Genomic DNA, 24,754 nt, shown 5'->3' on the forward strand with positions numbered 1-24,754 from the left:
ATCCCACTTCTGACATTTACTTTTTATCCACACAAATGCGGCCAGCGTGCAAAAAGCATGCACAACTGGCCCTCAATTTTCAAGTGGTGACATCAAACTCTTCGATGGTATTGCCATTTGCCAACAAACTGAAGGCACCGCTCACAGTCCAACTACTTTTCCACACCAAAATGGCCCCATTGTGAAACAGGTGCCCATGCTTGTGCTGACAGAATGCAAGTGTTACGCAGGGAAAATTCTGGCAGCGGTGGGATTTGAACCCACGCCTCCGAAGAGACTGGAACCTGGATCCAGCGCCTTAGACCGCTCGGCCACGCTACCACTGGAAGCAGCTTCTGTTCTGGAACGAGTGACCGTTGAGTGTAATGTGACTTTGTTATGCGGAAAATAATAATTAAGGCAATTAAAGTGGTAGACAGTGAACTCTCGAGAAACGATTTTGCAACATACCGGTCACAGGAACTTACGTATCCACAGGGCAACAACAGAAATTAGGTGCATGTTGGGACAAACCAGTTACAACATTCATTCAATATTTATTCCTATATCAACATCACTGACAAAAACAGATTATCTGGTCATGAACACATTGCTGTTTGTGGGATCGTGCTGTGTGCATACTGGCTGCGCCATTTCCCACATTACAACAGTGACTCACTTTAAAAATACTTCATTGGCTGTAAAGCGTTTTGGGACATGAAAGGCGCCAACACACTGCAGAAAATTTTACCCGATAGCTGGCAAAATGCGAGCTGTTGTGAGAAATACGTGTGTTGGTTGCATTGCAGGCATGATAAACTTAATGACTGGCGCTGCCTGTTAAGTGATGTCGTAACAATGTACGTGTTGTGTGATTGCACAGGAGGAAGGATTGTGATGCAACTCAGTAAATGTGCAGAATTGGAGTACGCTTTTCTGCAGTTACAGTCGGTTCATTATCAAAATAGCCGAGTGGTTTAAGGTGCCAAACTCAAAGACTGTAACCCTTACCTTACCAAAGGTTGGTGTATTCTGGGACGTGGGTGCCAAGCCCACTTCTAGCGGCGTGGTTTCCAATCCCACTTCTGACATTTACTTTTTATCCACACAAATGCGGCCAGCGTGCAAAAAGCATGCTCAACTGGCCCTCAATTTTCAAGTGGTGACATCAAACTCTTCGATGGTATTGCCATTTGCCAACAAACGAAAGGCACCGCTCACAGTCCAACTACTTTTCCACACCAAAATGGCCCCATTGTGAAACAGGTGCCCATGCTTGTGCTGACAGAATGCAAGTGTTACGGAGGGAAAATTCTGGCAGCGGCGGGATTTGAACCCACGCCTCCGAAGAGACTGGAACCTGGATCCAGCGCCTTAGACCGCTCGGCCACGCTACCACTGGAAGCAGCTCCTGTTCTGGAACGAGTGACCGTTGAGTGAAATGTGACTTTGCCATGCGGAAAATAATAATTAAGGCAATTAAAGTGGTAGACAGTAAACTCTCGAGAAACGATTTTGCAACATACCGGTCACAGGAACCTACGTATCCACAGGGCAACAACAGAAATTAGGTGTATGTTGGGACAAACCAGTTACAACATTCATTCAATATTTATTCCTATATCAACATCACTGACAAAAACAGATTATCTGGTCATGAACACATTGCTGTTTGTGGGATCGTGCTGTGTGCATACTGGCTGCGCCATTTCCCACATTACAACAGTGACTCACTTTAAAAATACTTCATTGGCTGTAAAGCGTTTTGGGACATGAAAGGCGCCAACACACTGCAGAAAATTTTACCCGATAGCTGGCAAAATGCGAGCTGTTGTGAGAAATACGTGTGTTGGTTGCATTGCAGGCATGATAAACTTAATGACTGGCGCTGCCTGTTAAGTGATGTCGTAACAATGTACGTGTTGTGTGATTGCACAGGAGGAAGGATTGTGATGCAACTCAGTAAATGTGCAGAATTGGAGTACGCTTTTCTGCAGTTACAGTCGGTTCATTATCAAAATAGCCGAGTGGTTTAAGGTGCCAAACTCAAAGACTGTAACCCTTACCTTACCAAAGGTTGGTGTATTCTGGGACGTGGGTGCCAAGCCCACTTCTAGCGGCGTGGTTTCCAATCCCACTTCTGACATTTACTTTTTATCCACACAAATGCGGCCAGCGTGCAAAAAGCATGCTCAACTGGCCCTCAATTTTCAAGTGGTGACATCAAACTCTTCGATGGTATTGCCATTTGCCAACAAACGAAAGGCACCGCTCACAGTCCAACTACTTTTCCACACCAAAATGGCCCCATTGTGAAACAGGTGCCCATGCTTGTGCTGACAGAATGCAAGTGTTACGCAGGGAAAATTCTGGCAGCGGTGGGATTTGAACCCACGCCTCCGAAGAGACTGGAACCTGGATCCAGCGCCTTAGACCGCTCGGCCACGCTACCACTGGAAGCAGCTCCTGTTCTGGAACGAGTGACCGTTGAGTGAAATGTGACTTTGCCATGCGGAAAATAATAATTAAGGCAATTAAAGTGGTAGACAGTAAACTCTCGAGAAACGATTTTGCAACATACCGGTCACAGGAACCTACGTATCCACAGGGCAACAACAGAAATTAGGTGTATGTTGGGACAAACCAGTTACAACATTCATTCAATATTTATTCCTATATCAACATCACTGACAAAAACAGATTATCTGGTCATGAACACATTGCTGTTTGTGGGATCGTGCTGTGTGCATACTGGCTGCGCCATTTCCCACATTACAACAGTGACTCACTTTAAAAATACTTCATTGGCTGTAAAGCGTTTTGGGACATGAAAGGCGCCAACACACTGCAGAAAATTTTACCCGATAGCTGGCAAAATGCGAGCTGTTGTGAGAAATACGTGTGTTGGTTGCATTGCAGGCATGATAAACTTAATGACTGGCGCTGCCTGTTAAGTGATGTCGTAACAATGTACGTGTTGTGTGATTGCACAGGAGGAAGGATTGTGATGCAACTCAGTAAATGTGCAGAATTGGAGTACGCTTTTCTGCAGTTACAGTCGGTTCATTATCAAAATAGCCGAGTGGTTTAAGGTGCCAAACTCAAAGACTGTAACCCTTACCTTACCAAAGGTTGGTGTATTCTGGGACGTGGGTGCCAAGCCCACTTCTAGCGGCGTGGTTTCCAATCCCACTTCTGACATTTACTTTTTATCCACACAAATGCGGCCAGCGTGCAAAAAGCATGCTCAACTGGCCCTCAATTTTCAAGTGGTGACATCAAACTCTTCGATGGTATTGCCATTTGCCAACAAACGAAAGGCACCGCTCACAGTCCAACTACTTTTCCACACCAAAATGGCCCCATTGTGAAACAGGTGCCCATGCTTGTGCTGACAGAATGCAAGTGTTACGCAGGGAAAATTCTGGCAGCGGTGGGATTTGAACCCACGCCTCCGAAGAGACTGGAACCTGGATCCAGCGCCTTAGACCGCTCGGCCACGCTACCACTGGAAGCAGCTCCTGTTCTGGAACGAGTGACCGTTGAGTGAAATGTGACTTTGCCATGCGGAAAATAATAATTAAGGCAATTAAAGTGGTAGACAGTAAACTCTCGAGAAACGATTTTGCAACATACCGGTCACAGGAACCTACGTATCCACAGGGCAACAACAGAAATTAGGTGCATGTTGGGACAAACCAGTTACAACATTCATTCAATATTTATTCCTATATCAACATCACTGACAAAAACAGATTATCTGGTCATGAACACATTGCTGTTTGTGGGATCGTGCTGTGTGCATACTGGCTGCGCCATTTCCCACATTACAACAGTGACTCACTTTAAAAATACTTCATTGGCTGTAAAGCGTTTTGGGACATGAAAGGCGCCAACACACTGCAGAAAATTTTACCCGATAGCTGGCAAAATGCGAGCTGTTGTGAGAAATACGTGTGTTGGTTGCATTGCAGGCATGATAAACTTAATGACTGGCGCTGCCTGTTAAGTGATGTCGTAACAATGTACGTGTTGTGTGATTGCACAGGAGGAAGGATTGTGATGCAACTCAGTAAATGTGCAGAATTGGAGTACGCTTTTCTGCAGTTACAGTCGGTTCATTATCAAAATAGCCGAGTGGTTTAAGGTGCCAAACTCAAAGACTGTAACCCTTACCTTACCAAAGGTTGGTGTATTCTGGGACGTGGGTGCCAAGCCCACTTCTAGCGGCGTGGTTTCCAATCCCACTTCTGACATTTACTTTTTATCCACACAAATGCGGCCAGCGTGCAAAAAGCATGCTCAACTGGCCCTCAATTTTCAAGTGGTGACATCAAACTCTTCGATGGTATTGCCATTTGCCAACAAACGAAAGGCACCGCTCACAGTCCAACTACTTTTCCACACCAAAATGGCCCCATTGTGAAACAGGTGCCCATGCTTGTGCTGACAGAATGCAAGTGTTACGGAGGGAAAATTCTGGCAGCGGCGGGATTTGAACCCACGCCTCCGAAGAGACTGGAACCTGGATCCAGCGCCTTAGACCGCTCGGCCACGCTACCACTGGAAGCAGCTCCTGTTCTGGAACGAGTGACCGTTGAGTGAAATGTGACTTTGCCATGCGGAAAATAATAATTAAGGCAATTAAAGTGGTAGACAGTAAACTCTCGAGAAACGATTTTGCAACATACCGGTCACAGGAACCTACGTATCCACAGGGCAACAACAGAAATTAGGTGCATGTTGGGACAAACCAGTTACAACATTCATTCAATATTTATTCCTATATCAACATCACTGACAAAAACAGATTATCTGGTCATGAACACATTGCTGTTTGTGGGATCGTGCTGTGTGCATCCTGGCTGCGCCATTTCCCACATTACAACAGTGACTCACTTAAAAAATACTTCATTGGCTGTAAAGCGTTTTGGGACATGAAAGGCGCCAACACACTGCAGAAAATTTTACCCGATAGCTGGCAAAATGCGAGCTGTTGTGAGAAATACGTGTGTTGGTTGCATTGCAGGCATGATAAACTTAATGACTGGCGCTGCCTGTTAAGTGATGTCGTAACAATGTACGTGTTGTGTGATTGCACAGGAGGAAGGATTGTGATGCAACTCAGTAAATGTGCAGAATTGGAGCACGCTTTTCTGCAGTTACAGTCGGTTCATTGTCAGGGTGGCCGAGTGGTTTAAGGTGCCAAACTCAAAGACTGTAACCCTTACCTTACCAAAGGTTGGTGTATTCTGGGACGTGGGTGCCAAGCCCACTTCTAGCGGCGTGGTTTCCAATCCCACTTCTGACATTTACTTTTTATCCACACAAATGCGGCCAGCGTGCAAAAAGCATGCACAACTGGCCCTCAATTTTCAAGTGGTGACATCAAACTCTTCGATGGTATTGCCATTTGCCAACAAACTGAAGGCACCGCTCACAGTCCAACTACTTTTCCACACCAAAATGGCCCCATTGTGAAACAGGTGCCCATGCTTGTGCTGACAGAATGCAAGTGTTACGCAGGGAAAATTCTGGCAGCGGTGGGATTTGAACCCACACCTCCGAAGAGACTGGAACCTGGATCCAGCGCCTTAGACCGCTCGGCCACGCTACCACTGGAAGCAGCTCCTGTTCTGGAACGAGTGACCGTTGAGTGAAATGTGACTTTGCCATGCGGAAAATAATAATTAAGGCAATTAAAGTGGTAGACAGTAAACTCTCGAGAAACGATTTTGCAACATACCGGTCACAGGAACCTACGTATCCACAGGGCAACAACAGAAATTAGGTGTATGTTGGGACAAACCAGTTACAACATTCATTCAATATTTATTCCTATATCAACATCACTGACAAAAACAGATTATCTGGTCATGAACACATTGCTGTTTGTGGGATCGTGCTGTGTGCATACTGGCTGCGCCATTTCCCACATTACAACAGTGACTCACTTTAAAAATACTTCATTGGCTGTAAAGCGTTTTGGGACATGAAAGGCGCCAACACACTGCAGAAAATTTTACCCGATAGCTGGCAAAATGCGAGCTGTTGTGAGAAATACGTGTGTTGGTTGCATTGCAGGCATGATAAACTTAATGACTGGCGCTGCCTGTTAAGTGATGTCGTAACAATGTACGTGTTGTGTGATTGCACAGGAGGAAGGATTGTGATGCAACTCAGTAAATGTGCAGAATTGGAGTACGCTTTTCTGCAGTTACAGTCGGTTCATTATCAAAATAGCCGAGTGGTTTAAGGTGCCAAACTCAAAGACTGTAACCCTTACCTTACCAAAGGTTGGTGTATTCTGGGACGTGGGTGCCAAGCCCACTTCTAGCGGCGTGGTTTCCAATCCCACTTCTGACATTTACTTTTTATCCACACAAATGCGGCCAGCGTGCAAAAAGCATGCTCAACTGGCCCTCAATTTTCAAGTGGTGACATCAAACTCTTCGATGGTATTGCCATTTGCCAACAAACGAAAGGCACCGCTCACAGTCCAACTACTTTTCCACACCAAAATGGCCCCATTGTGAAACAGGTGCCCATGCTTGTGCTGACAGAATGCAAGTGTTACGCAGGGAAAATTCTGGCAGCGGTGGGATTTGAACCCACGCCTCCGAAGAGACTGGAACCTGGATCCAGCGCCTTAGACCGCTCGGCCACGCTACCACTGGAAGCAGCTCCTGTTCTGGAACGAGTGACCGTTGAGTGAAATGTGACTTTGCCATGCGGAAAATAATAATTAAGGCAATTAAAGTGGTAGACAGTAAACTCTCGAGAAACGATTTTGCAACATACCGGTCACAGGAACCTACGTATCCACAGGGCAACAACAGAAATTAGGTGCATGTTGGGACAAACCAGTTACAACATTCATTCAATATTTATTCCTATATCAACATCACTGACAAAAACAGATTATCTGGTCATGAACACATTGCTGTTTGTGGGATCGTGCTGTGTGCATACTGGCTGCGCCATTTCCCACATTACAACAGTGACTCACTTTAAAAATACTTCATTGGCTGTAAAGCGTTTTGGGACATGAAAGGCGCCAACACACTGCAGAAAATTTTACCCGATAGCTGGCAAAATGCGAGCTGTTGTGAGAAATACGTGTGTTGGTTGCATTGCAGGCATGATAAACTTAATGACTGGCGCTGCCTGTTAAGTGATGTCGTAACAATGTACGTGTTGTGTGATTGCACAGGAGGAAGGATTGTGATGCAACTCAGTAAATGTGCAGAATTGGAGTACGCTTTTCTGCAGTTACAGTCGGTTCATTATCAAAATAGCCGAGTGGTTTAAGGTGCCAAACTCAAAGACTGTAACCCTTACCTTACCAAAGGTTGGTGTATTCTGGGACGTGGGTGCCAAGCCCACTTCTAGCGGCGTGGTTTCCAATCCCACTTCTGACATTTACTTTTTATCCACACAAATGCGGCCAGCGTGCAAAAAGCATGCTCAACTGGCCCTCAATTTTCAAGTGGTGACATCAAACTCTTCGATGGTATTGCCATTTGCCAACAAACGAAAGGCACCGCTCACAGTCCAACTACTTTTCCACACCAAAATGGCCCCATTGTGAAACAGGTGCCCATGCTTGTGCTGACAGAATGCAAGTGTTACGCAGGGAAAATTCTGGCAGCGGTGGGATTTGAACCCACGCCTCCGAAGAGACTGGAACCTGGATCCAGCGCCTTAGACCGCTCGGCCACGCTACCACTGGAAGCAGCTCCTGTTCTGGAACGAGTGACCGTTGAGTGAAATGTGACTTTGCCATGCGGAAAATAATAATTAAGGCAATTAAAGTGGTAGACAGTAAACTCTCGAGAAACGATTTTGCAACATACCGGTCACAGGAACCTACGTATCCACAGGGCAACAACAGAAATTAGGTGCATGTTGGGACAAACCAGTTACAACATTCATTCAATATTTATTCCTATATCAACATCACTGACAAAAACAGATTATCTGGTCATGAACACATTGCTGTTTGTGGGATCGTGCTGTGTGCATACTGGCTGCGCCATTTCCCACATTACAACAGTGACTCACTTTAAAAATACTTCATTGGCTGTAAAGCGTTTTGGGACATGAAAGGCGCCAACACACTGCAGAAAATTTTACCCGATCGCTGGCAAAATGCGAGCTGTTGTGAGAAATACGTGTGTTGGTTGCATTGCAGGCATGATAAACTTAATGACTGGCGCTGCCTGTTAAGTGATGTCGTAACAATGTACGTGTTGTGTGATTGCACAGGAGGAAGGATTGTGATGCAACTCAGTAAATGTGCAGAATTGGAGCACGCTTTTCTGCAGTTACAGTCGGTTCATTGTCAGGGTGGCCGAGTGGTTTAAGGTGCCAAACTCAAAGACTGTAACCCTTACCTTACCAAAGGTTGGTGTATTCTGGGACGTGGGTGCCAAGCCCACTTCTAGCGGCGTGGTTTCCAATCCCACTTCTGACATTTACTTTTTATCCACACAAATGCGGCCAGCGTGCAAAAAGCATGCACAACTGGCCCTCAATTTTCAAGTGGTGACATCAAACTCTTCGATGGTATTGCCATTTGCCAACAAACTGAAGGCACCGCTCACAGTCCAACTACTTTTCCACACCAAAATGGCCCCATTGTGAAACAGGTGCCCATGCTTGTGCTGACAGAATGCAAGTGTTACGCAGGGAAAATTCTGGCAGCGGTGGGATTTGAACCCACGCCTCCGAAGAGACTGGAACCTGGATCCAGCGCCTTAGACCGCTCGGCCACGCTACCACTGGAAGCAGCTTCTGTTCTGGAACGAGTGACCGTTGAGTGTAATGTGACTTTGTTATGCGGAAAATAATAATTAAGGCAATTAAAGTGGTAGACAGTGAACTCTCGAGAAACGATTTTGCAACATACCGGTCACAGGAACTTACGTATCCACAGGGCAACAACAGAAATTAGGTGCATGTTGGGACAAACCAGTTACAACATTCATTCAATATTTATTCCTATATCAACATCACTGACAAAAACAGATTATCTGGTCATGAACACATTGCTGTTTGTGGGATCGTGCTGTGTGCATACTGGCTGCGCCATTTCCCACATTACAACAGTGACTCACTTTAAAAATACTTCATTGGCTGTAAAGCGTTTTGGGACATGAAAGGCGCCAACACACTGCAGAAAATTTTACCCGATAGCTGGCAAAATGCGAGCTGTTGTGAGAAATACGTGTGTTGGTTGCATTGCAGGCATGATAAACTTAATGACTGGCGCTGCCTGTTAAGTGATGTCGTAACAATGTACGTGTTGTGTGATTGCACAGGAGGAAGGATTGTGATGCAACTCAGTAAATGTGCAGAATTGGAGTACGCTTTTCTGCAGTTACAGTCGGTTCATTATCAAAATAGCCGAGTGGTTTAAGGTGCCAAACTCAAAGACTGTAACCCTTACCTTACCAAAGGTTGGTGTATTCTGGGACGTGGGTGCCAAGCCCACTTCTAGCGGCGTGGTTTCCAATCCCACTTCTGACATTTACTTTTTATCCACACAAATGCGGCCAGCGTGCAAAAAGCATGCTCAACTGGCCCTCAATTTTCAAGTGGTGACATCAAACTCTTCGATGGTATTGCCATTTGCCAACAAACGAAAGGCACCGCTCACAGTCCAACTACTTTTCCACACCAAAATGGCCCCATTGTGAAACAGGTGCCCATGCTTGTGCTGACAGAATGCAAGTGTTACGGAGGGAAAATTCTGGCAGCGGCGGGATTTGAACCCACGCCTCCGAAGAGACTGGAACCTGGATCCAGCGCCTTAGACCGCTCGGCCACGCTACCACTGGAAGCAGCTCCTGTTCTGGAACGAGTGACCGTTGAGTGAAATGTGACTTTGCCATGCGGAAAATAATAATTAAGGCAATTAAAGTGGTAGACAGTAAACTCTCGAGAAACGATTTTGCAACATACCGGTCACAGGAACCTACGTATCCACAGGGCAACAACAGAAATTAGGTGTATGTTGGGACAAACCAGTTACAACATTCATTCAATATTTATTCCTATATCAACATCACTGACAAAAACAGATTATCTGGTCATGAACACATTGCTGTTTGTGGGATCGTGCTGTGTGCATACTGGCTGCGCCATTTCCCACATTACAACAGTGACTCACTTTAAAAATACTTCATTGGCTGTAAAGCGTTTTGGGACATGAAAGGCGCCAACACACTGCAGAAAATTTTACCCGATAGCTGGCAAAATGCGAGCTGTTGTGAGAAATACGTGTGTTGGTTGCATTGCAGGCATGATAAACTTAATGACTGGCGCTGCCTGTTAAGTGATGTCGTAACAATGTACGTGTTGTGTGATTGCACAGGAGGAAGGATTGTGATGCAACTCAGTAAATGTGCAGAATTGGAGTACGCTTTTCTGCAGTTACAGTCGGTTCATTATCAAAATAGCCGAGTGGTTTAAGGTGCCAAACTCAAAGACTGTAACCCTTACCTTACCAAAGGTTGGTGTATTCTGGGACGTGGGTGCCAAGCCCACTTCTAGCGGCGTGGTTTCCAATCCCACTTCTGACATTTACTTTTTATCCACACAAATGCGGCCAGCGTGCAAAAAGCATGCTCAACTGGCCCTCAATTTTCAAGTGGTGACATCAAACTCTTCGATGGTATTGCCATTTGCCAACAAACGAAAGGCACCGCTCACAGTCCAACTACTTTTCCACACCAAAATGGCCCCATTGTGAAACAGGTGCCCATGCTTGTGCTGACAGAATGCAAGTGTTACGCAGGGAAAATTCTGGCAGCGGTGGGATTTGAACCCACGCCTCCGAAGAGACTGGAACCTGGATCCAGCGCCTTAGACCGCTCGGCCACGCTACCACTGGAAGCAGCTCCTGTTCTGGAACGAGTGACCGTTGAGTGAAATGTGACTTTGCCATGCGGAAAATAATAATTAAGGCAATTAAAGTGGTAGACAGTAAACTCTCGAGAAACGATTTTGCAACATACCGGTCACAGGAACCTACGTATCCACAGGGCAACAACAGAAATTAGGTGCATGTTGGGACAAACCAGTTACAACATTCATTCAATATTTATTCCTATATCAACATCACTGACAAAAACAGATTATCTGGTCATGAACACATTGCTGTTTGTGGGATCGTGCTGTGTGCATACTGGCTGCGCCATTTCCCACATTACAACAGTGACTCACTTTAAAAATACTTCATTGGCTGTAAAGCGTTTTGGGACATGAAAGGCGCCAACACACTGCAGAAAATTTTACCCGATAGCTGGCAAAATGCGAGCTGTTGTGAGAAATACGTGTGTTGGTTGCATTGCAGGCATGATAAACTTAATGACTGGCGCTGCCTGTTAAGTGATGTCGTAACAATGTACGTGTTGTGTGATTGCACAGGAGGAAGGATTGTGATGCAACTCAGTAAATGTGCAGAATTGGAGTACGCTTTTCTGCAGTTACAGTCGGTTCATTATCAAAATAGCCGAGTGGTTTAAGGTGCCAAACTCAAAGACTGTAACCCTTACCTTACCAAAGGTTGGTGTATTCTGGGACGTGGGTGCCAAGCCCACTTCTAGCGGCGTGGTTTCCAATCCCACTTCTGACATTTACTTTTTATCCACACAAATGCGGCCAGCGTGCAAAAAGCATGCTCAACTGGCCCTCAATTTTCAAGTGGTGACATCAAACTCTTCGATGGTATTGCCATTTGCCAACAAACGAAAGGCACCGCTCACAGTCCAACTACTTTTCCACACCAAAATGGCCCCATTGTGAAACAGGTGCCCATGCTTGTGCTGACAGAATGCAAGTGTTACGGAGGGAAAATTCTGGCAGCGGCGGGATTTGAACCCACGCCTCCGAAGAGACTGGAACCTGGATCCAGCGCCTTAGACCGCTCGGCCACGCTACCACTGGAAGCAGCTCCTGTTCTGGAACGAGTGACCGTTGAGTGAAATGTGACTTTGCCATGCGGAAAATAATAATTAAGGCAATTAAAGTGGTAGACAGTAAACTCTCGAGAAACGATTTTGCAACATACCGGTCACAGGAACCTACGTATCCACAGGGCAACAACAGAAATTAGGTGCATGTTGGGACAAACCAGTTACAACATTCATTCAATATTTATTCCTATATCAACATCACTGACAAAAACAGATTATCTGGTCATGAACACATTGCTGTTTGTGGGATCGTGCTGTGTGCATCCTGGCTGCGCCATTTCCCACATTACAACAGTGACTCACTTAAAAAATACTTCATTGGCTGTAAAGCGTTTTGGGACATGAAAGGCGCCAACACACTGCAGAAAATTTTACCCGATAGCTGGCAAAATGCGAGCTGTTGTGAGAAATACGTGTGTTGGTTGCATTGCAGGCATGATAAACTTAATGACTGGCGCTGCCTGTTAAGTGATGTCGTAACAATGTACGTGTTGTGTGATTGCACAGGAGGAAGGATTGTGATGCAACTCAGTAAATGTGCAGAATTGGAGCACGCTTTTCTGCAGTTACAGTCGGTTCATTGTCAGGGTGGCCGAGTGGTTTAAGGTGCCAAACTCAAAGACTGTAACCCTTACCTTACCAAAGGTTGGTGTATTCTGGGACGTGGGTGCCAAGCCCACTTCTAGCGGCGTGGTTTCCAATCCCACTTCTGACATTTACTTTTTATCCACACAAATGCGGCCAGCGTGCAAAAAGCATGCACAACTGGCCCTCAATTTTCAAGTGGTGACATCAAACTCTTCGATGGTATTGCCATTTGCCAACAAACTGAAGGCACCGCTCACAGTCCAACTACTTTTCCACACCAAAATGGCCCCATTGTGAAACAGGTGCCCATGCTTGTGCTGACAGAATGCAAGTGTTACGCAGGGAAAATTCTGGCAGCGGTGGGATTTGAACCCACACCTCCGAAGAGACTGGAACCTGGATCCAGCGCCTTAGACCGCTCGGCCACGCTACCACTGGAAGCAGCTCCTGTTCTGGAACGAGTGACCGTTGAGTGAAATGTGACTTTGCCATGCGGAAAATAATAATTAAGGCAATTAAAGTGGTAGACAGTAAACTCTCGAGAAACGATTTTGCAACATACCGGTCACAGGAACCTACGTATCCACAGGGCAACAACAGAAATTAGGTGTATGTTGGGACAAACCAGTTACAACATTCATTCAATATTTATTCCTATATCAACATCACTGACAAAAACAGATTATCTGGTCATGAACACATTGCTGTTTGTGGGATCGTGCTGTGTGCATACTGGCTGCGCCATTTCCCACATTACAACAGTGACTCACTTTAAAAATACTTCATTGGCTGTAAAGCGTTTTGGGACATGAAAGGCGCCAACACACTGCAGAAAATTTTACCCGATAGCTGGCAAAATGCGAGCTGTTGTGAGAAATACGTGTGTTGGTTGCATTGCAGGCATGATAAACTTAATGACTGGCGCTGCCTGTTAAGTGATGTCGTAACAATGTACGTGTTGTGTGATTGCACAGGAGGAAGGATTGTGATGCAACTCAGTAAATGTGCAGAATTGGAGTACGCTTTTCTGCAGTTACAGTCGGTTCATTATCAAAATAGCCGAGTGGTTTAAGGTGCCAAACTCAAAGACTGTAACCCTTACCTTACCAAAGGTTGGTGTATTCTGGGACGTGGGTGCCAAGCCCACTTCTAGCGGCGTGGTTTCCAATCCCACTTCTGACATTTACTTTTTATCCACACAAATGCGGCCAGCGTGCAAAAAGCATGCTCAACTGGCCCTCAATTTTCAAGTGGTGACATCAAACTCTTCGATGGTATTGCCATTTGCCAACAAACGAAAGGCACCGCTCACAGTCCAACTACTTTTCCACACCAAAATGGCCCCATTGTGAAACAGGTGCCCATGCTTGTGCTGACAGAATGCAAGTGTTACGCAGGGAAAATTCTGGCAGCGGTGGGATTTGAACCCACGCCTCCGAAGAGACTGGAACCTGGATCCAGCGCCTTAGACCGCTCGGCCACGCTACCACTGGAAGCAGCTCCTGTTCTGGAACGAGTGACCGTTGAGTGAAATGTGACTTTGCCATGCGGAAAATAATAATTAAGGCAATTAAAGTGGTAGACAGTAAACTCTCGAGAAACGATTTTGCAACATACCGGTCACAGGAACCTACGTATCCACAGGGCAACAACAGAAATTAGGTGCATGTTGGGACAAACCAGTTACAACATTCATTCAATATTTATTCCTATATCAACATCACTGACAAAAACAGATTATCTGGTCATGAACACATTGCTGTTTGTGGGATCGTGCTGTGTGCATACTGGCTGCGCCATTTCCCACATTACAACAGTGACTCACTTTAAAAATACTTCATTGGCTGTAAAGCGTTTTGGGACATGAAAGGCGCCAACACACTGCAGAAAATTTTACCCGATAGCTGGCAAAATGCGAGCTGTTGTGAGAAATACGTGTGTTGGTTGCATTGCAGGCATGATAAACTTAATGACTGGCGCTGCCTGTTAAGTGATGTCGTAACAATGTACGTGTTGTGTGATTGCACAGGAGGAAGGATTGTGATGCAACTCAGTAAATGTGCAGAATTGGAGTACGCTTTTCTGCAGTTACAGTCGGTTCATTATCAAAATAGCCGAGTGGTTTAAGGTGCCAAACTCAAAGACTGTAACCCTTACCTTACCAAAGGTTGGTGTATTCTGGGACGTGGGTGCCAAGCCCACTTCTAGCGGCGTGGTTTCCAATCCCACTTCTGACATTTACTTTTTATCCACACAAATGCGGCCAGCGTGCAAAAAGCATGCTCAACTGGCCCTCAATTTTCAAGTGGTGACATCAAACTCTTCGATGGTATTGCCATTTGCCAACAAACGAAAGGCACCGCTCACAGTCCAACTACTTTTCCACACCAAAATGGCCCCATTGTGAAACAGGTGCCCATGCTTGTGCTGACAGAATGCAAGTGTTACGCAGGGAAAATTCTGGCAGCGGTGGGATTTGAACCCACGCCTCCGAAGAGACTGGAACCTGGATCCAGCGCCTTAGACCGCTCGGCCACGCTACCACTGGAAGCAGCTCCTGTTCTGGAACGAGTGACCGTTGAGTGAAATGTGACTTTGCCATGCGGAAAATAATAATTAAGGCAATTAAAGTGGTAGACAGTAAACTCTCGAGAAACGATTTTGCAACATACCGGTCACAGGAACCTACGTATCCACAGGGCAACAACAGAAATTAGGTGCATGTTGGGACAAACCAGTTACAACATTCATTCAATATTTATTCCTATATCAACATCACTGACAAAAACAGATTATCTGGTCATGAACACATTGCTGTTTGTGGGATCGTGCTGTGTGCATACTGGCTGCGCCATTTCCCACATTACAACAGTGACTCACTTTAAAAATACTTCATTGGCTGTAAAGCGTTTTGGGACATGAAAGGCGCCAACACACTGCAGAAAATTTTACCCGATCGCTGGCAAAATGCGAGCTGTTGTGAGAAATACGTGTGTTGGTTGCATTGCAGGCATGATAAACTTAATGACTGGCGCTGCCTGTTAAGTGATGTCGTAACAATGTACGTGTTGTGTGATTGCACAGGAGGAAGGATTGTGATGCAACTCAGTAAATGTGCAGAATTGGAGCACGCTTTTCTGCAGTTACAGTCGGTTCATTGTCAGGGTGGCCGAGTGGTTTAAGGTGCCAAACTCAAAGACTGTAACCCTTACCTTACCAAAGGTTGGTTTATTCTGGGACGTGGGTGCCAAGCCCACTTCTAGCGGCGTGGTTTCCAATCCCACTTCTGACATTTACTTTTTATCCACACAAATGCGGCCAGCGTGCAAAAAGCATGCACAACTGGCCCTCAATTTTCAAGTGGTGACATCAAACTCTTCGATGGTATTGCCATTTGCCAACAAACTGAAGGCACCGCTCACAGTCCAACTACTTTTCCACACCAAAATGGCCCCATTGTGAAACAGGTGCCCATGCTTGTGCTGACAGAATGCAAGTGTTACGCAGGGAAAATTCTGGCAGCGGTGGGATTTGAACCCACGCCTCCGAAGAGACTGGAACCTGGATCCAGCGCCTTAGACCGCTCGGCCACGCTACCACTGGAAGCAGCTCCTGTTCTGGAACGAGTGACCGTTGAGTGAAATGTGACTTTGCCATGCGGAAAATAATAATTAAGGCAATTAAAGTGGTAGACAGTAAACTCTCGAGAAACGATTTTGCAACATACCGGTCACAGGAACCTACGTATCCACAGGGCAACAACAGAAATTAGGTGCATGTTGGGACAAACCAGTTACAACATTCATTCAATATTTATTCCTATATCAACATCACTGACAAAAACAGATTATCTGGTCATGAACACATTGCTGTTTGTGGGATCGTGCTGTGTGCATACTGGCTGCGCCATTTCCCACATTACAACAGTGACTCACTTTAAAAATACTTCATTGGCTGTAAAGCGTTTTGGGACATGAAAGGCGCCAACACACTGCAGAAAATTTTACCCGATCGCTGGCAAAATGCGAGCTGTTGTGAGAAATACGTGTGTTGGTTGCATTGCAGGCATGATAAACTTAATGACTGGCGCTGCCTGTTAAGTGATGTCGTAACAATGTACGTGTTGTGTGATTGCACAGGAGGAAGGATTGTGATGCAACTCAGTAAATGTGCAGAATTGGAGCACGCTTTTCTGCAGTTACAGTCGGTTCATTGTCAGGGTGGCCGAGTGGTTTAAGGTGCCAAACTCAAAGACTGTAACCCTTACCTTACCAAAGGTTGGTTTATTCTGGGACGTGGGTGCCAAGCCCACTTCTAGCGGCGTGGTTTCCAATCCCACTTCTGACATTTACTTTTTATCCACACAAATGCGGCCAGCGTGCAAAAAGCATGCACAACTGGCCCTCAATTTTCAAGTGGTGACATCAAACTCTTCGATGGTATTGCCATTTGCCAACAAACTGAAGGCACCGCTCACAGTCCAACTACTTTTCCACACCAAAATGGCCCCATTGTGAAACAGGTGCCCATGCTTGTGCTGACAGAATGCAAGTGTTACGCAGGGAAAATTCTGGCAGCGGTGGGATTTGAACCCACGCCTCCGAAGAGACTGGAACCTGGATCCAGCGCCTTAGACCGCTCGGCCACGCTACCACTGGAAGCAGCTCCTGTTCTGGAACGAGTGACCGTTGAGTGAAATGTGACTTTGCCATGCGGAAAATAATAATTAAGGCAATTAAAGTGGTAGACAGTAAACTCTCGAGAAACGATTTTGCAACATACCGGTCACAGGAACCTACGTATCCACAGGGCAACAACAGAAATTAGGTGTATGTTGGGACAAACCAGTTACAACATTCATTCAATATTTATTCCTATATCAACATCACTGACAAAAACAGATTATCTGGTCATGAACACATTGCTGTTTGTGGGATCGTGCTGTGTGCATACTGGCTGCGCCATTTCCCACATTACAACAGTGACTCACTTTAAAAATACTTCATTGGCTGTAAAGCGTTTTGGGACATGAAAGGCGCCAACACACTGCAGAAAATTTTACCCGATAGCTGGCAAAATGCGAGCTGTTGTGAGAAATACGTGTGTTGGTTGCATTGCAGGCATGATAAACTTAATGACTGGCGCTGCCTGTTAAGTGATGTCGTAACAATGTACGTGTTGTGTGATTGCACAGGAGGAAGGATTGTGATGCAACTCAGTAAATGTGCAGAATTGGAGTACGCTTTTCTGCAGTTACAGTCGGTTCATTATCAAAATAGCCGAGTGGTTTAAGGTGCCAAACTCAAAGACTGTAACCCTTACCTTACCAAAGGTTGGTGTATTCTGGGACGTGGGTGCCAAGCCCACTTCTAGCGGCGTGGTTTCCAATCCCACTTCTGACATTTACTTTTTATCCACACAAATGCGGCCAGCGTGCAAAAAGCATGCTCAACTGGCCCTCAATTTTCAAGTGGTGACATCAAACTCTTCGATGGTATTGCCATTTGCCAACAAACGAAAGGCACCGCTCACAGTCCAACTACTTTTCCACACCAAAATGGCCCCATTGTGAAACAGGTGCCCATGCTTGTGCTGACAGAATGCAAGTGTTACGCAGGGAAAATTCTGGCAGCGGCGGGATTTGAACCCACGCCTCCGAAGAGACTGGAACCTGGATCCAGCGCCTTAGACCGCTCGGCCACGCTACCACTGGAAGCAGCTCCTGTTCTGGAACGAGTGACCGTTGAGTGAAATGTGACTTTGCCATGCGGAAAATAATAATTAAGGCAATTAAAGTGGTAGACAGTAAACTCTCGAGAAACGATTTTGCAACATACCGGTCACAGGAACCTACGTATCCACAGGGCAACAACAGAAATTAGGTGCATGTTGGGACAAACCAGTTACAACATTCATTCAATATTTATTCCTATATCAACATCACTGACAAAAACAGATTATCTGGTCATGAACACATTGCTGTTTGTGGGATCGTGCTGTGTGCATACTGGCTGCGCCATTTCCCACATTACAACAGTGACTCACTTTAAAAATACTTCATTGGCTGTAAAGCGTTTTGGGACATGAAAGGCGCCAACACACTGCAGAAAATTTTACCCGATAGCTGGCAAAATGCGAGCTGTTGTGAGAAATACGTGTGTTGGTTGCATTGCAGGCATGATAAACTTAATGACTGGCGCTGCCTGTTAAGTGATGTCGTAACAATGTACGTGTTGTGTGATTGCACAGGAGGAAGGATTGTGATGCAACTCAGTAAATGTGCAGAATTGGAGTACGCTTTTCTGCAGTTACAGTCGGTTCATTATCAAAATAGCCGAGTGGTTTAAGGTGCCAAACTCAAAGACTGTAACCCTTACCTTACCAAAGGTTGGTGTATTCTGGGACGTGGGTGCCAAGCCCACTTCTAGCGGCGTGGTTTCCAATCCCACTTCTGACATTTACTTTTTATCCACACAAATGCGGCCAGCGTGCAAAAAGCATGCTCAACTGGCCCTCAATTTTCAAGTGGTGACATCAAACTCTTCGATGGTATTGCCATTTGCCAACAAACGAAAGGCACCGCTCACAGTCCAACTACTTTTCCACACCAAAATGGCCCCATTGTGAAACAGGTGCCCATGCTTGTGCTGACAGAATGCAAGTGTTACGCAGAGAAAATTCTGGCAGCGGTGGGATTTGAACCCACGCCTCCGAAGAGACTGGAACCTGGATCCAGCGCCTTAGACCGCTCGGCCACGCTACCACTGGAAGCAGCTCCTGTTCTGGAAAGAGTGACCGTTGAGTGAAATGTGACTTTGCCATGCGGAAAATAATAATTAAGGCAATTAAAGTGGTAGACAGTAAACTCTCGAGAAACGATTTTGCAACATACCGGTCACAGGAACCTACGTATCCACAGGGCAACAACAGAAATTAGGTGTATGTTGGGACAAACCAGTTACAACATTCATTCAATATTTATTCCTATATCAACATCACTGACAAAAACAGATTATCTGGTCATGAACACATTGCCGTTTGTGGGATCGTGCTGTGTGCATACTGGCTGCGCCATTTCCCACATTACAACAGTGACTCACTTTAAAAATACTTCATTGGCTGTAAAGCGTTTTGGGACATGAAAGGCGCCAACACACTGCAGAAAATTTTACCCGATAGCTGGCAAAATGCGAGCTGTTGTGAGAAATACGTGTGTTGGTTGCATTGCAGGCATGATAAACTTAATGACTGGCGCTGCCTGTTAAGTGATGTCGTAACAATGTACGTGTTGTGTGATTGCACAGGAGGAAGGATTGTGATGCAACTCAGTAAATGTGCAGAATTGGAGTACGCTTTTCTGCAGTTACAGTCGGTTCATTATCAAAATAGCCGAGTGGTTTAAGGTGCCAAACTCAAAGACTGTAACCCTTACCTTACCAAAGGTTGGTGTATTCTGGGACGTGGTTTCCAATCCCACTTCTGACATTTACTTTTTATCCACACAAATGCGGCCAGCGTGCAAAAAGCATGCTCAACTGGCCCTCAATTTTCAAGTGGTGACATCAAACTCTTCGATGGTATTGCCATTTGCCAACAAACGAAAGGCACCGCTCACAGTCCAACTACTTTTCCACACCAAAATGGCCCCATTGTGAAACAGGTGCCCATGCTTGTGCTGACAGAATGCAAGTGTTACGCAGGGAAAATTCTGGCAGCGGTGGGATTTGAACCCACGCCTCCGAAGAGACTGGAACCTGGATCCAGCGCCTTAGACCGCTCGGCCACGCTACCACTGGAAGCAGCTTCTGTTCTGGAACGAGTGACCGTTGAGTGTAATGTGACTTTGTTATGCGGAAAATAATAATTAAGGCAATTAAAGTGGTAGACAGTGAACTCTCGAGAAACGATTTTGCAACATACCGGTCACAGGAACCTACGTATCCACAGGGCAACAACAGAAATTAGGTGCATGTTGGGACAAACCAGTTACAACATTCATTCAATATTTATTCCTATATCAACATCACTGACAAAAACAGATTATCTGGTCATGAACACATTGCTGTTTGTGGGATCGTGCTGTGTGCATACTGGCTGCGCCATTTCCCACATTACAACAGTGACTCACTTTAAAAATACTTCATTGGCTGTAAAGCGTTTTGGGACATGAAAGGCGCCAACACACTGCAGAAAATTTTACCCGATAGCTGGCAAAATGCGAGCTGTTGTGAGAAATACGTGTGTTGGTTGCATTGCAGGCATGATAAACTTAATGACTGGCGCTGCCTGTTAAGTGATGTCGTAACAATGTACGTGTTGTGTGATTGCACAGGAGGAAGGATTGTGATGCAACTCAGTAAATGTGCAGAATTGGAGCACGCTTTTCTGCAGTTACAGTCGGTTCATTGTCAGGGTGGCCGAGTGGTTTAAGGTGCCAAACTCAAAGACTGTAACCCTTACCTTACCAAAGGTTGGTGTATTCTGGGACGTGGGTGCCAAGCCCACTTCTAGCGGCGTGGTTTCCAATCCCACTTCTGACATTTACTTTTTATCCACACAAATGCGGCCAGCGTGCAAAAACATGCACATCTGGCCCTCAATTTTCAAGTGGTGACATCAAACTTTTCGATGGTATTGCCATTTGCCAACAAACTGAAGGCACCGCTCACAGTCCAACTACTTTTCCACACCAAAATGGCCCCATTGTGAAGCAGGTGCCCATGCTTGTGCTGACAGAATGCAAGTGTTACGCAGAGAAAATTCTGGCAGCGGTGGGATTTGAACCCACGCCTCCGAAGAGACTGGAACCTGGATCCAGCGCCTTAGACCGCTCGGCCACGCTACCACTGGAAGCAGCTTCTGTTCTGGAACGAGTGACCGTTGAGTGAAATGTGACTTTGCCATGCGGAAAATAATAATTAAGGCAATTAAAGTGGTAGACAGTGAACTCTCGAGAAACGATTTTGCAACATACCGGTCACAGGAACCTACGTATCCACAGGGCAACAACAGAAATTAGGTGCATGTTGGGACAAACCAGTTACAACATTCATTCAATATTTATTCCTATATCAACATCACTGACAAAAACAGATTATCTGGTCATGAACACATTGCTGTTTGTGGGATCGTGCTGTGTGCATCCTGGCTGCGCCATTTCCCACATTACAACAGTGACTCACTTTAAAAATACTTCATTGGCTGTAAAGCGTTTTGGGACATGAAAGGCGCCAACACACTGCAGAAAATTTTACCCGATAGCTGGCAAAATGCGAGCTGTTGTGAGAAATACGTGTGTTGGTTGCATTGCAGGCATGATAAACTTAATGACTGGTGCTGCCTGTTAAGTGATGTCGTAACAATGTACGTGTTGTGTGATTGCACAGGAGGAAGGATTGTGATGCAACTCAGTAAATGTGCAGAATTGGAGCACGCTTTTCTGCAGTTACAGTCGGTTCATTGTCAGGGTGGCCGAGTGGTTTAAGGTGCCAAACTCAAAGACTGTAACCCTTACCTTACCAAAGGTTGGTGTATTCTGGGACGTGGGTGCCAAGCCCACTTCTAGCGGCGTGGTTTCCAATCCCACTTCTGACATTTACTTTTTATCCACACAAATGCGGCCAGCGTGCAAAAAACATGCACAACTGGCCCTCAATTTTCAAGTGGTGACATCAAACTTTTCGATGGTATTGCCATTTGCCAACAAACTGAAGGCACCGCTCACAGTCCAACTACTTTTCCACACCAAAATGGCCCCATTGTGAAACAGGTGCCCATGCTTGTGCTGACAGAATGCAAGTGTTACGCAGGGAAAATTCTGGCAGCGGTGGGATTTGAACCCACGCCTCCGAAGAGACTGGAACCTGGATCCAGCGCCTTAGACCGCTCGGCCACGCTACCACTGGAAGCAGCTTCTGTTCTGGAACGAGTGACCGTTGAGTGAAATGTGACTTTGCCATGCGGAAAATAATAATTAAGGCAATTAAAGTGGTAGACAGTGAACTCTCGAGAAACGATTTTGCAACATACCGGTCACAGGAACCTACGTATCCACAGGGCAACAACAGAAATTAGGTGCATGTTGGGACAAACCAGTTACAACATTCATTCAATATTTATTCCTATATCAACATCACTGACAAAAACAGATTATCTGGTCATGAACACATTGCTGTTTGTGGGATCGTGCTGTGTGCATACTGGCTGCGCCATTTCCCACATTACAACAGTGACTCACTTTAAAAATACTTCATTGGCTGTAAAGCGTTTTGGGACATGAAAGGCGCCAACACACTGCAGAAAATTTTACCCGATAGCTGGCAAAATGCGAGCTGTTGTGAGAAATACGTGTGTTGGTTGCATTGCAGGCATGATAAACTTAATGACTGGCGCTGCCTGTTAAGTGATGTCGTAACAATGTACGTGTTGTGTGATTGCACAGGAGGAAGGATTGTGATGCAACTCAGTAAATGTGCAGAATTGGAGCACGCTTTTCTGCAGTTACAGTCGGTTCATTGTCAGGGTGGCCGAGTGGTTTAAGGTGCCAAACTCAAAGACTGTAACCCTTACCTTACCAAAGGTTGGTGTATTCTGGGACGTGGGTGCCAAGCCCACTTCTAGCGGCGTGGTTTCCAATCCCACTTCTGACATTTACTTTTTATCCACACAAATGCGGCCAGCGTGCAAAAAGCATGCACAACTGGCCCTCAATTTTCAAGTGGTGACATCAAACTCTTCGATGGTATTGCCATTTGCCAACAAACTGAAGGCACCGCTCACAGTCCAACTACTTTTCCACACCAAAATGGCCCCATTGTGAAACAGGTGCCCATGCTTGTGCTGACAGAATGCAAGTGTTACGCAGGGAAAATTCTGGCAGCGGTGGGATTTGAACCCACGCCTCCGAAGAGACTGGAACCTGGATCCAGCGCCTTAGACCGCTCGGCCACGCTACCACTGGAAGCAGCTCCTGTTCTGGAACGAGTGACCGTTGAGTGAAATGTGACTTTGCCATGCGGAAAATAATAATTAAGGCAATTAAAGTGGTAGACAGTAAACTCTCGAGAAACGATTTTGCAACATACCGGTCACAGGAACCTACGTATCCACAGGGCAACAACAGAAATTAGGTGTATGTTGGGACAAACCAGTTACAACATTCATTCAATATTTATTCCTATATCAACATCACTGACAAAAACAGATTATCTGGTCATGAACACATTGCTGTTTGTGGGATCGTGCTGTGTGCATACTGGCTGCGCCATTTCCCACATTACAACAGTGACTCACTTTAAAAATACTTCATTGGCTGTAAAGCGTTTTGGGACATGAAAGGCGCCAACACACTGCAGAAAATTTTACCCGATAGCTGGCAAAATGCGAGCTGTTGTGAGAAATACGTGTGTTGGTTGCATTGCAGGCATGATAAACTTAATGACTGGCGCTGCCTGTTAAGTGATGTCGTAACAATGTACGTGTTGTGTGATTGCACAGGAGGAAGGATTGTGATGCAACTCAGTAAATGTGCAGAATTGGAGTACGCTTTTCTGCAGTTACAGTCGGTTCATTATCAAAATAGCCGAGTGGTTTAAGGTGCCAAACTCAAAGACTGTAACCCTTACCTTACCAAAGGTTGGTGTATTCTGGGACGTGGTGCCAAGCCCACTTCTAGCGGCGTGGTTTCCAATCCCACTTCTGACATTTACTTTTTATCCACACAAATGCGGCCAGCGTGCAAAAAGCATGCTCAACTGGCCCTCAATTTTCAAGTGGTGACATCAAACTCTTCGATGGTATTGCCATTTGCCAACAAACGAAAGGCACCGCTCACAGTCCAACTACTTTTCCACACCAAAATGGCCCCATTGTGAAACAGGTGCCCATGCTTGTGCTGACAGAATGCAAGTGTTACGCAGGGAAAATTCTGGCAGCGGTGGGATTTGAACCCACGCCTCCGAAGAGACTGGAACCTGGATCCAGCGCCTTAGACCGCTCGGCCACGCTACCACTGGAAGCAGCTTCTGTTCTGGAACGAGTGACCGTTGAGTGTAATGTGACTTTGTTATGCGGAAAATAATAATTAAGGCAATTAAAGTGGTAGACAGTGAACTCTCGAGAAACGATTTTGCAACATACCGGTCACAGGAACCTACGTATCCACAGGGCAACAACAGAAATTAGGTGCATGTTGGGACAAACCAGTT

At 45.7% G+C, this 24,754-nt stretch overlaps 24 non-coding genes across 24 annotated transcripts; all 24 read right to left on the reverse strand.

Annotated features, from left to right (window-relative positions):
* Positions 1–239: 239 nt before the first annotated feature.
* trnal-cag (transfer RNA leucine (anticodon CAG)) lies at positions 240–321 on the reverse strand. The gene has a single exon. It is a non-coding gene; the product is annotated as a tRNA-Leu (tRNA).
* Positions 322–1,294: 973 nt separating this feature from the next.
* On the reverse strand, positions 1,295–1,376 carry trnal-cag (transfer RNA leucine (anticodon CAG)). The gene has a single exon. It is a non-coding gene; the product is annotated as a tRNA-Leu (tRNA).
* A 973-nt stretch (positions 1,377–2,349) lies between these two features.
* On the reverse strand, positions 2,350–2,431 carry trnal-cag (transfer RNA leucine (anticodon CAG)). The gene has a single exon. It is a non-coding gene; the product is annotated as a tRNA-Leu (tRNA).
* Positions 2,432–3,404: 973 nt separating this feature from the next.
* On the reverse strand, positions 3,405–3,486 carry trnal-cag (transfer RNA leucine (anticodon CAG)). Its single transcript has one exon. It is a non-coding gene; the product is annotated as a tRNA-Leu (tRNA).
* Positions 3,487–4,459: 973 nt separating this feature from the next.
* On the reverse strand, positions 4,460–4,541 carry trnal-cag (transfer RNA leucine (anticodon CAG)). The gene has a single exon. It is a non-coding gene; the product is annotated as a tRNA-Leu (tRNA).
* A 973-nt stretch (positions 4,542–5,514) lies between these two features.
* trnal-cag (transfer RNA leucine (anticodon CAG)) lies at positions 5,515–5,596 on the reverse strand. Its single transcript has one exon. It is a non-coding gene; the product is annotated as a tRNA-Leu (tRNA).
* Positions 5,597–6,569: 973 nt separating this feature from the next.
* Positions 6,570–6,651, reverse strand: trnal-cag (transfer RNA leucine (anticodon CAG)). The gene has a single exon. It is a non-coding gene; the product is annotated as a tRNA-Leu (tRNA).
* Positions 6,652–7,624: 973 nt separating this feature from the next.
* Positions 7,625–7,706, reverse strand: trnal-cag (transfer RNA leucine (anticodon CAG)). The gene has a single exon. It is a non-coding gene; the product is annotated as a tRNA-Leu (tRNA).
* Positions 7,707–8,679: 973 nt separating this feature from the next.
* On the reverse strand, positions 8,680–8,761 carry trnal-cag (transfer RNA leucine (anticodon CAG)). Its single transcript has one exon. It is a non-coding gene; the product is annotated as a tRNA-Leu (tRNA).
* Positions 8,762–9,734: 973 nt separating this feature from the next.
* On the reverse strand, positions 9,735–9,816 carry trnal-cag (transfer RNA leucine (anticodon CAG)). Its single transcript has one exon. It is a non-coding gene; the product is annotated as a tRNA-Leu (tRNA).
* Positions 9,817–10,789: 973 nt separating this feature from the next.
* trnal-cag (transfer RNA leucine (anticodon CAG)) lies at positions 10,790–10,871 on the reverse strand. Its single transcript has one exon. It is a non-coding gene; the product is annotated as a tRNA-Leu (tRNA).
* Positions 10,872–11,844: 973 nt separating this feature from the next.
* On the reverse strand, positions 11,845–11,926 carry trnal-cag (transfer RNA leucine (anticodon CAG)). The gene has a single exon. It is a non-coding gene; the product is annotated as a tRNA-Leu (tRNA).
* Positions 11,927–12,899: 973 nt separating this feature from the next.
* trnal-cag (transfer RNA leucine (anticodon CAG)) lies at positions 12,900–12,981 on the reverse strand. Its single transcript has one exon. It is a non-coding gene; the product is annotated as a tRNA-Leu (tRNA).
* A 973-nt stretch (positions 12,982–13,954) lies between these two features.
* Positions 13,955–14,036, reverse strand: trnal-cag (transfer RNA leucine (anticodon CAG)). Its single transcript has one exon. It is a non-coding gene; the product is annotated as a tRNA-Leu (tRNA).
* A 973-nt stretch (positions 14,037–15,009) lies between these two features.
* Positions 15,010–15,091, reverse strand: trnal-cag (transfer RNA leucine (anticodon CAG)). Its single transcript has one exon. It is a non-coding gene; the product is annotated as a tRNA-Leu (tRNA).
* A 973-nt stretch (positions 15,092–16,064) lies between these two features.
* trnal-cag (transfer RNA leucine (anticodon CAG)) lies at positions 16,065–16,146 on the reverse strand. Its single transcript has one exon. It is a non-coding gene; the product is annotated as a tRNA-Leu (tRNA).
* A 973-nt stretch (positions 16,147–17,119) lies between these two features.
* Positions 17,120–17,201, reverse strand: trnal-cag (transfer RNA leucine (anticodon CAG)). Its single transcript has one exon. It is a non-coding gene; the product is annotated as a tRNA-Leu (tRNA).
* A 973-nt stretch (positions 17,202–18,174) lies between these two features.
* Positions 18,175–18,256, reverse strand: trnal-cag (transfer RNA leucine (anticodon CAG)). The gene has a single exon. It is a non-coding gene; the product is annotated as a tRNA-Leu (tRNA).
* A 973-nt stretch (positions 18,257–19,229) lies between these two features.
* trnal-cag (transfer RNA leucine (anticodon CAG)) lies at positions 19,230–19,311 on the reverse strand. The gene has a single exon. It is a non-coding gene; the product is annotated as a tRNA-Leu (tRNA).
* A 946-nt stretch (positions 19,312–20,257) lies between these two features.
* trnal-cag (transfer RNA leucine (anticodon CAG)) lies at positions 20,258–20,339 on the reverse strand. The gene has a single exon. It is a non-coding gene; the product is annotated as a tRNA-Leu (tRNA).
* A 972-nt stretch (positions 20,340–21,311) lies between these two features.
* On the reverse strand, positions 21,312–21,393 carry trnal-cag (transfer RNA leucine (anticodon CAG)). Its single transcript has one exon. It is a non-coding gene; the product is annotated as a tRNA-Leu (tRNA).
* A 973-nt stretch (positions 21,394–22,366) lies between these two features.
* trnal-cag (transfer RNA leucine (anticodon CAG)) lies at positions 22,367–22,448 on the reverse strand. Its single transcript has one exon. It is a non-coding gene; the product is annotated as a tRNA-Leu (tRNA).
* Positions 22,449–23,421: 973 nt separating this feature from the next.
* On the reverse strand, positions 23,422–23,503 carry trnal-cag (transfer RNA leucine (anticodon CAG)). The gene has a single exon. It is a non-coding gene; the product is annotated as a tRNA-Leu (tRNA).
* Positions 23,504–24,475: 972 nt separating this feature from the next.
* On the reverse strand, positions 24,476–24,557 carry trnal-cag (transfer RNA leucine (anticodon CAG)). The gene has a single exon. It is a non-coding gene; the product is annotated as a tRNA-Leu (tRNA).
* Positions 24,558–24,754: the final 197 nt, after the last annotated feature.

Source organism: Pristiophorus japonicus, chromosome 8 (genome assembly GCF_044704955.1).
Source record: "Pristiophorus japonicus isolate sPriJap1 chromosome 8, sPriJap1.hap1, whole genome shotgun sequence".
Lineage (NCBI taxonomy): Eukaryota > Metazoa > Chordata > Chondrichthyes > Pristiophoridae > Pristiophorus > Pristiophorus japonicus.